Genomic DNA, 10,026 nt, shown 5'->3' on the forward strand with positions numbered 1-10,026 from the left:
ATCCAGAAAGTGCCAGCTTTATGTGGCTGTGTTCAGGCCACGTGGGGCCCGGGGGTCAGAGCCTGGTGCTGCAGGGCCCGGATTCCAAAAGCGCCCGGCCCGAGACAGTCACAGCCCCCGTCCCCTAGTGACCTTCGGCATCCAGGCCTCTTCCTAGTGACCTTCGGCATCCAGGCCTCGGTTTCTTCATCTCATAATGAGAATAAGAAAAGTGTGTCCCAAGGGGGATTCTCCCTGGCATCCAGGAAGGAGGCGGCTGATAAACCCTCTCTGCAGAACGCAGCTGCAGAGCCAGGCCACGCTGTCCAGAGCAACCGATTCAGCACTCAGGAGACGAACAGCGTCAACTGGGAAACTTGTTCGTGAAAACGCTGAACTTGGGGGCTTCATTAAAATTCCAAACTGTTGTGCTCAAAACGCATCATTAAGAGAAAGACCAGCCACAGATCGGAAGTATTTGCATATTCTATATCTGATACAGGATTTGTACTCAGAATGTATATATAAAGCACTCTCACAACTGAATAATAAGACAAATAACCCCATTTTTAAAATGGGCACAAGACTTGAATGGACCTTTTACCAAAGACATACGAATGATTAAGCACATGAAGAGGCGCGTAATAGCACTGGGAAAATGCACATGAAAAGCACAATGAGCTACCACACTCACACCCCCTAGAGTGAGAAGGCCCGGTCTAAGAATGTACGAAACTGGACCCCTCGCACACTGCTGGTGGGAATGCAAAATTGGCGGACTCAAACATTTTTCCTCTTACTCTGGGAAAATGATGTAAATGCATGGCTAAATACGTAGCACAAAAAGATGGATGATATGGTGAGTGCATTCCGGACCTCTAAAAATCACTCGGCGTCGTCAGTTCAGCCAGGTCACCTGGCCTCTTCTTTTCTAGAGCTGCGACATACTCGTGTCCTGACTTCTATTCTTTCTGTGGTTCCCTGAGGGACAGAAGTTTCTCACTTTACTTTAGTCGAATCTGTCAGTCTTCCTTTACTGTTTGCCTCTTCTACTGTCTTAAGAAATCCTGACTCTTGAAAGTATATACTCTCCTGTGCTTCCTATAAAAATACGGGTGGTTTTATGAGAACAGAGTCTGTGAGCTTGTTTGTTCTTAGGGCACTTTTTTAAAGGGAATGGCTGAGTAAATCCATCAGGTTAAAGCAAAATGCAAGACCTTTCCTTGGCTTTTAGTTAAACCATGACGGTGCGACAAAAATATAAATCAGTAGATAAGAATGTTATTTTTGTTGTTTTATTAGAACGTAGACAGCCTCCTTCTCCTCACTCGAGCCAGAATAACTTTTTGCAAATCTGACATTTGTTTGGTGCATATAGTCAGGCGCCAGCCTGAAATATTTAGTCTAAAAGATAAGACTAGGACCCCACCAACTTTTCAGAGTTCCTTGTTCTCTCCTCGCGCAGCGTACTTGCCACAATTAGTCACGCTCCGCCCCAAGCACAGGCCTTAATCCCCTCCCCTCAGCAAAAACCGAGGACACTGGTTCAACCCGACCCGCCCTAGGCCAGGTCTCGGCCCTTTCGGGGGAGTGTGGCTGCGGAGACGCACGCGCACTCTGACTGGCCTCATGTCAGTCGTGATCACGAACTTCAGGCGGGAAGGTTCACGCCGCCTGGAGATCAAGTCCCTCCTCCTCCTCCTCCTCCGCCGCCGCCGCCGCCGCCACGCAAAGCGCTCGTCAACGTCACTAATGCCGTCCACCCCGCAAGTCCAGCACCCGTCCTCCGCCCTCACCTTAGGTGCGGTCAGCAGCGTCCGCCACAGCTGACCCCTCCGCACTGGACTTGGGTCCCTGCTCTGTCCACCCATGCCCCTTAGCGACTTCACTCGTTCTCAAGCTTTCAATCACACTGATGCACCACCCGCCCCCAAATTTCTGTCTCCGTTTAGCCTCAAGACAGTCCCTTCCTGACACTGCCACTCACTGTCTTACGGACAAGAGGCCTGACATGCTCAAGACGAGCCCGGGGGCCTCTCCTGCCCCTCCTCCACCTGCCGTCCTTCCCACTTTGGTCGGGGCTGCTCCGTCCTTCCACCGCTCAGAGCAGAGCCTCCAGAGTCTTCCGTGGCCCCCTCACTCCACATCCAGGGTGTCACCAAGTCCCCATCTCAGCTACCTTCACAACGCCTGCGGAATCCGGGTCCTCTGTCCCCCGCTCGGGGTCTCAGGTCTTAGGGCAGTAGCAAGCAGCGCCTCAGGCCAACCCGTCGGCCGGCACGTGGGGCAAGCCCGCCATTCTCGGCAAGTGAAACACGGTGACTGTGACAGACTCGCTCTGACCTCTTTTAGGGCCTCTAGATCTTTCCACAGTAAGCTTTATGTTAAAAACCAATACGAATACTTGCATGGCTACAAAGGTGGATGAAGAACTTAAAGATAACCAAGTTAAGAAAAATGAATGTAAAGCTGTCACGTGATTTAAAATTTAATAAATTAAGAATGAATGTATAATTACAGAAAAAGCTCTAATAAATTTTGAAGTGATTCACTCCCATTTCGTAGGCCACTGACACACAACGACAGGGTGGCGAGAAGTTTGCTGTGTGACACGGACTGAAAGCTCTCCAGCCGCTTTTCCCATACAAAGCACCTGATCTCTAAAACACACCCAGCTCTGCAAGTATCGGATTCAATGAGAATAAAAACATGCAGACAGAAATTTAACCTCCATACAGAGAACTTCTACATGAGCATTTCTAAGCATCATTTTCTATAATTGTGTTTAACACGTTCTTATTAAATTGATTATAAAATAGTCATAAATTCAACCAGGTAAAAGGTTAATGGGGCCGGTTTATAAGAATTAGTGAAATAAACTCCCTCCTCTTTAATTTTCTGATTCGGATTTTAACATGTCGGGTTTAGAAAGCGGTATCACTTTCTTTATATGTGCATAATGCATTTTTGACGTCTATAGTTTTACCTTTCTAGCCACTTGCCCGTTTTTTAGCTAAAAACATTACGGCACATTCCCTGAACAATCCCACCACTTTCACTGCCTATGAGAAAGAATGACCTCACTGTTCAAACTACCTAGTAGGTAGAAGATACTTCGGGAATTGCTGACAAACACTGACAATTACGTAGGCCCGAAGACCTGGCTGCTGTTCTGTCTCCTTTCCGCGGGGGCGGGGGGTTGCCGCAGCACACGGCACAGTGATGCTTCTCTGCTTTTTGTTCTTCAATGTTTTCATCTGTTGATACACGTAATCCCTTAAATATTGAACTACTGAGGCAAAATGTTTTAACTTCGACAGGCAACATACACATAGAAACAATTGAAAAGTGACACAATTTCTTTGAATGCTCTCAGCCTTCAGATCTTAACACAAAGCTCTAATTTAAAAAGCAATTTGTCAGTTATTCAAATGCTTTTGCATAGAATGTGTAAGAGTTTTTCTGTCAGTTTGAGTTAAAGAACAGGAGCTTTCAGTTAAAATTACCTTTCCTCAATTTCTATAATAAGTACACTGAAATTAAGAATAACGGGTTTGGGATACAAAAAGCAATCCACATAAGATTTACTAAGTATGTATTAAGAGCAAACATAAATCTCATTCACTGATCTTCAGACGTAAAGGGGATCCTGGAGAGCAATAATTATTCAAATTAGTAACACAATCCTATCAAGCAAGCGATATAAAAATCCTACAAAATGGAAAGCGCTACACGCATTGTAAAATAACTGTCACAAGTAATCACTTATTTTGGTTGCCAAACACAAGACCTCTTGATGTTTTTAAAATGATCCAACTTAAAATATTTTGTTACCCACCACAGATCAGCAGGCCTTTCATAATTAAGTTACACAGAGCTTAGTGACAGGTATACCTTCATGACACACTAATGGAAAACCTTTACTTAGAGAAAAATTAGATGTGGGTTTCCCCAAAGTAAAAGGCTTTACTAGTCACTGATGCTGGCAAAACAAACAAGAATTATTAAAAAGAACAAAAAACTTTGGATGAGCCTCTTATAAAACATGTATTTATCTCCACTATCTGAAATAATAATAATAATAATAATAATTAACCCACGAGGACAATAAAAACTGGAAAGCAAATGACAAGAGGTGACGACAGTGTTAACTGGCTTAGACAAACTGGAGAAGGCTAAGCCTATTGTAAGGGAAGGCAACAAAAAAGCCTAAGAAAAGGTATCACAAATCTGAAATAAGAGTCATATGCTACTTATTTTAAAAGTGGGGAGAGAACAGTTAGAAAACAAAAACTCCTACAGCCAAAATGAAAAATTCAAAGAAAGAAACACTGAGAAAATTTCCCCAAAGAAAAAGAACCAAAAAAAAGGGAAGTTGACTTTAAAAAAATCGATAAGCGCTCTTCCCGTAAGTGGCCTGAGGTGACCTCTGAAAATGGTTCGCTATCCATTTGACCCAGAAACCCCCACAAAATCATGCAAATCAAGAGGTTCGAATCTTTGTGTTCACTCTAAGACAATCGTGAAACTGTCCAGGCCGACAAGGGCATGCATATCCAAAATGCCACCGAGTATCTGAAGGATGTCACTTTAACGATGTGTGCCGTTCCGTCGCCACAGGGGTGGCGTTGGCGGGTACGTCCAGGCCGAGCGTGTGGCTGGATGCAGGGTCGGTGGCCTAAAAAGTGCTGAATTTTGCTGCACGTGCTTGAAAATGCAGAGAGTGAAGCTGAACTTAGGGTTTAGATGCGGACTCTCTGGTCACTGAGCACCCCCAGGTGGACAAATTCCCCAAGATGCGACACCGAACTTACAGAGCTCGTGGCTCCGTAACCCAGACACGCATTCTCCGTGCTACGCGGCGATGACCCGCATTGGAACCGAGCAGGCTGCGCCCCAACCGGAAGCGGAGGCGGCACGGAAGAAAAGACATCCCAGACGCTCTCGGCCCGGGAGTAAAGCTGGCACCAAATAAATGATAAAAGTTTTAAAAAACTGTTCTGAATAGAAAACCTAAAAAAAAGTGAATCGATAAATCAATTCGAGAGGTCCAACATCCAACAAAGAGCTTCAGCCAGGAAAAGAAAAATATGGAGGGGAAGAAATGATGCAAGAAATTTTTTAAATTTCCCCAAAACTGAACAACACAAGTTTACAGACTGTAAGAATTCATGAGATGCTCAAGAGCAAAACATAATACTCGGCACGTGACAGTAAAATTTTAGGATTTGGGAGATAATACGGAAGTGCTATAAAGCTTCTAGAAAGTGGAAGAAATTATATACGGATGACAAGACGGAAATGGCGAGTGAGTGAGTGGCAGCGCTGGAAGCCGGTGGAGCAATGCCTTCGAAACTCCAACGGAAAATTAACTTCAGTCTGGCACGCGTTTATCATTAGCGATGTCTCGTGTGCGCCTGTATTTCTTGGCATTTTTGCAGGGGCATGCGACTGGTTCTAGCCAATGGGCTGAGAGCAAAAGTCACATGTCACTTCTGTGCCAAATATTTAAGTGCCAGCCAGTGGCCTGTCCGCCGTCTTTGCGTCTGCTGGGGTGACCCGGAAGCGGGGGGTGTCGTGATGGGAAAACTGCAGGGGAAAGCGGACTGGCTCTGAAGGAAGAGGCCACGGCGGACCCCGTGAAAGCGAGAGAGAACCCTCTGCTCTTGTGGGGATTTCAGTTACTCCGCCACCCTCCCCTGACCAAGGCATAACCCAGACCCCTACACACGGCCAGACCGCCCAGCAAAGACTTGGAATACAGGTGTTTTCTGGCCTGCAAGGTCTCGAGCACACACGCACACGCGTGCGCGTGCACGCACGCATGCACACACCGCCCCCCGCCTGGCCAGGAAGCTACTAGGAGTGTGAGCTCCATCAGATCAAAGCAAACTGAGACACAGAGAAAGAGGAGACAAGAATCCCTAGGCTGATGCCTCAGCTCCTGCTGCCTGGCCTGGTCTCAGGTAACGTCCCTGCCACCTACAGCTCTTCCCAATCGAACGCAGGTCACCCCGCGAGCCAGCTCAACTCTGACACTCTCCACGAAGACACCAACCCAAATTTCCTAGTTCCTGGGAGTAACATGACTCCATTCTGAAATCTGTCACAGGGCCTGTGGCTTTGGGCAGGTGATGTCACCACCCTCAGTCTCAATCTCTTCCTCATCTGTGGGACAATGGAGCTGGTCAATAACTAGAAGTTTCCTTCTAACTCTACAATGCAGTAATTGTAATTCTGCAAATGTACAAAATCACCAAAATCCTAATACAAGACTATGTTTGGTGCAGGCTCACCTATTCTGACAGTCTGTGATATTTAGTAATAATGCTATTCCCTGTGTGTCTCTGTTCACTTTCAAAGCAACGTCAATAGACAAAAATGACTACTGTCAAAGGGAAATTATTTCCTTTAAAACCAAAATTAAATTTTAATAACAAAAACCTTATTATAAACATTGAAATAAAATTCACAAAAGGAAAATCATACAAAGTAACACGTCTGCCAGTAAGAATGCATCTTGCTTTAAAAGTCTATTGATCCTGTTGCTTCAACCATCCAGCCTGCTACCGGTGTGGCCCGAAGCTGGCCATAAGTACCAGCTGTAAGCGACCCCAAATATCAGGCTTCCTAAAGCACTCCGTAAATACAACTTCTCTGAACAGTTCTGAAGAATAACATCACACTCTTAAAATTCTGTTTGGCGAAAATCTTATCTAATAGGAGCCATATATTCCTCTGCCTTCTGAAAAAGCACTTTAAACACAACTGTGTATATTAAATACAATCTCAAACAGCCACTAAACTGCTGTATACAGAGACGCCTCTTTAGATAACCAAATTTACCTGCTGGGAAACTTCAGGATGGCGTAGTGGCACCTTCAGGGTTGGTGATGCTCAGGTAACTGCTGTCTCCCCGGCCTTCAGAGGTCCGAATTGTCTTCATTCTTTCTTCTTCTCTTTCTTCTCTACTCAACAGTCTTCTCCCAGGGACAATGGGACAGCCACCGCTCCCCAAACATAGTCTCCCAGTGTGAGGCCCTTTTAATAATTTTAAGAAAAAATGTCAGTGTGATAGCTGTTGAGAGTGGTAAAAGAATATTAAAATAGTGTGAAGGCAGGAGCATGGGCCTCGCAGACGCCGGATATGCTACCTTTTCTGGTCTAGACCTCCCGGCAGTGGCCACAATGACCCAGAGCCAAGCAATCCAGCAGCTCACAGCGTGACCACGTGCGGTCCTCACTCCAGCGGCGGGCACCGTGAATACTTCTGCAGACTGCCATTCTCTCTCTTCCTTTATTTCTATTTTCCTCGTCCCTTTGGTCTCTCAACCTTTCCTCACACAGGGCTTATTTAATAAAAAAGACCGAGTCTTACGTAGCCATTGCTGATAAACCAGAACACTCCTTTTAACTGATCACAGGATATTTTAAGCTAATTATTACTATTAGTACGTGTTATATTCCAGGCACTGAACTCGTACATCTGTATGCATTATCTCATTTAGTTTTCACACCAATGTTGAGAAAAGCACGATTTTACAGATAAGGCAAGGAAGACCAGTTTATTTTAAAACCCACCCTATGAATTTCTGCACGACCAAGCAAAATCTTTTAGCCCATGGTAAAGAGTTTAGATTTTACTTTAAACAAAATATAATACAATAACTGTCAAATAAATTATTATCCCCACTTTACCCCATTTGAGGAATAAGACTCGGAGGGGATATAAAATGCGTTCAAGGTCACAAAGTTAATCATGTGAACTCTTTCCTAAAGATGTCACACCTCCCAGATGCTCTCTATGTGCAATGAGAGAACTGAACTCTTAAATGACTTCATCCAAGTTTGTCTACTCTTGAAACGTCAACAAGACCAACAATCACCTAAGAACAACTGTGCCAACTAAGTAAAATTTGATGTTTGTGTGAATCACCAAAGCCCCTGAGTTTTAGGTAAAACGTGCCTTGTGTCCTAAAACCTTCACTACTTATTAGTTAAACCAACAAGCTACATACAGCATATTAGCCATAAAAACAAAAAGACAATTTCACTCTCAATACAGTTTAATGCATGTCCCACTGTTCCTATTTCGCCCCCTGGACAACTCTGTGGATCCATCTAGTCATACGAAAAGGTGTCCCCTTTTTATGACGTACACTATTATAAATTCCTCCATTTACAAGGAGTAATTTTGCAAAAGTACTCAGGCACCAGATGCACCATTCCCAAAGTGGAAAAGGTTAGGGACGAGGACAGAGCTGATACAGACTTGCTTCCCATAAAAGATGCGCAAACGGAAAATAGCAAGTGATGTTAGCTCTAAGTCATTTACCTATCTACCCTGATGAACTATTAAAATAGAAGTATACACATCTATTACTTTACTAAATCAAAAACGGGATATTTGACCTCTTATTTCGACACAGTTGTGTGTATCCACCCATTTCACATGACTGCATATTTTTGAGAGAACAGTTAACTGCAACAAACTCGGAAATGGACACATTTCCTTTTTCCAGAGTATATTATGACTTTAAACAAGATCACGCCATTACTTCTATGAGTAAAATAAAAGCTACTACTCTTAGTAACACACATTTCCTGAAGACTGGCCACAATGGAGAAAACAGTTTTCTCTAAGGAGCAAAGTTACATAACAAGACGATCTTAAGATACTTGCTCCTCGTCCCTGAAACGAGGGCCATTCAAAGACCCACGCAGGACCTGAAAGGAGCAGGCATCCAGTCAGCACAGTGGCTCATCCTCCCAGGCCACCGACAGCCCAAGTCAGGGGTACCCTAACCCCTACTCTGCCACTCCCTGCAGCCTCGTAGGTCGCCAGGTGACACCAAGGGGTTTGTCACTGGATCCTGTGGGGGTCCAGTGTATGGTCTGCCAATCTTCCCAGTAAAGAAGGAAAAGGGGACAGTGTACATCCCACGGACTCAGAGGTAAAGATCATAATAAAGGTTAAAAAGGGAAAGAGTGTTTCAAAGAGATGCTGAAGAGATGCTGAAGGGATGCTTAAGGGAGTCCTAGAAACTGCAAAGGCTCAGGTGAACAACCTGGCTGATCCTTCCCCAGACCGAACGGTGGAAAGCACTTGCCAAACCTGGGACAGTAAGTTCTTTTAAGAATCCTTATCCAGTCCCCAGCAGTGAGCCAGCTTCTGCATTAGGAACAGTGCTGGAACCAAAGGGGTGATGCCACATACTTCATTTAGAGCCCGAAGGATTCTGAGCCTCACGGAATCCGAGCCAGGTGATGCAGCAGCCGGGAGAAACTAGGAAGCACAGGGAAAGTGTGTATCACAGGCGAGTCTGAGGGTTTCCTGGGCGAAGCTTGATCAACAATGCCATTCATGTTTTTAAACAACGCTGACTCTCCATAACGCTAACTATTCCATTTAAAATTCATTCATTCATTTCATGTTGTGGTATTTGCTGGGTTAAAAAAGTCAAGATAAGTGTATGCTTCCTGTGGTTGGCTTTTGTTTGATTATAGACGCATTTTTATTCCAAGGAACACGTTCGATTGGAAACGCACTGGGGACGCGTCGTGCGCGCGTCTCGTTCCCACCGCGACCGGGATTCCTGCGACCTGCGACCTGACACCGCGCCGCCTGCGGCCGCTGCGGGGCAGACGTTCAGGAAGCACTTGCTGCTCTGAACTCGACCTCACGGACTTCGCTCCCGGAAGCCTCAGTCGCACCGCAAGGTCCCACCTGGCCCTCCATTCCAAAAAGTGCGGACGGACGGGAACCCCAAATTCCACATTCCGCCCGAACGTGAAGTAGGCACCCCGGATCGCTGCACACACTCCAAGTTTTGTGCCAGGACCTGCACCGAGAAATGTGAACAGTTCTGCCACACGGCGAGCCACCGTGGTGTCCCCGAAGTTGCTGACTGCGGGGCGAACTGGGAATTAAGGCCCGTCTCGGTGCCCGGGCACCTGCGATCCCAGTCCCCACGGGAGGTCGCCGCATCGCCGGCAGCACGGCCCGCGGAGGGCGGACTGGGGTCCCCGCCGGCCGCGACCTCCCGC

The 10,026-nt window shown here is 45.9% G+C and overlaps 1 protein-coding gene across 1 annotated transcript in view; it reads right to left on the reverse strand.

Moving 5' to 3' along the window:
- Positions 1-9,088, reverse strand: part of SOCS6 (suppressor of cytokine signaling 6) — a 27,472-nt gene extending 18,384 nt beyond the window's left edge. Inside the window, exons 1-2 of the mRNA XM_011366040.2 lie at positions 7,134-9,088; positions 6,826-7,020 (exon numbers count right to left, since the gene is read on the reverse strand). The gene's annotated coding sequence lies outside the window, so the exon portion shown is untranslated. The remainder of the gene's footprint in view (positions 1-6,825; positions 7,021-7,133) is intronic.
- Positions 9,089-10,026: the final 938 nt, after the last annotated feature.

The sequence above is a fragment of the Pteropus vampyrus genome, unplaced genomic scaffold, assembly GCF_000151845.1.
Source record: "Pteropus vampyrus isolate Shadow unplaced genomic scaffold, Pvam_2.0 Scaffold119, whole genome shotgun sequence".
Classification (NCBI taxonomy): Eukaryota; Metazoa; Chordata; class Mammalia; order Chiroptera; family Pteropodidae; genus Pteropus; species Pteropus vampyrus.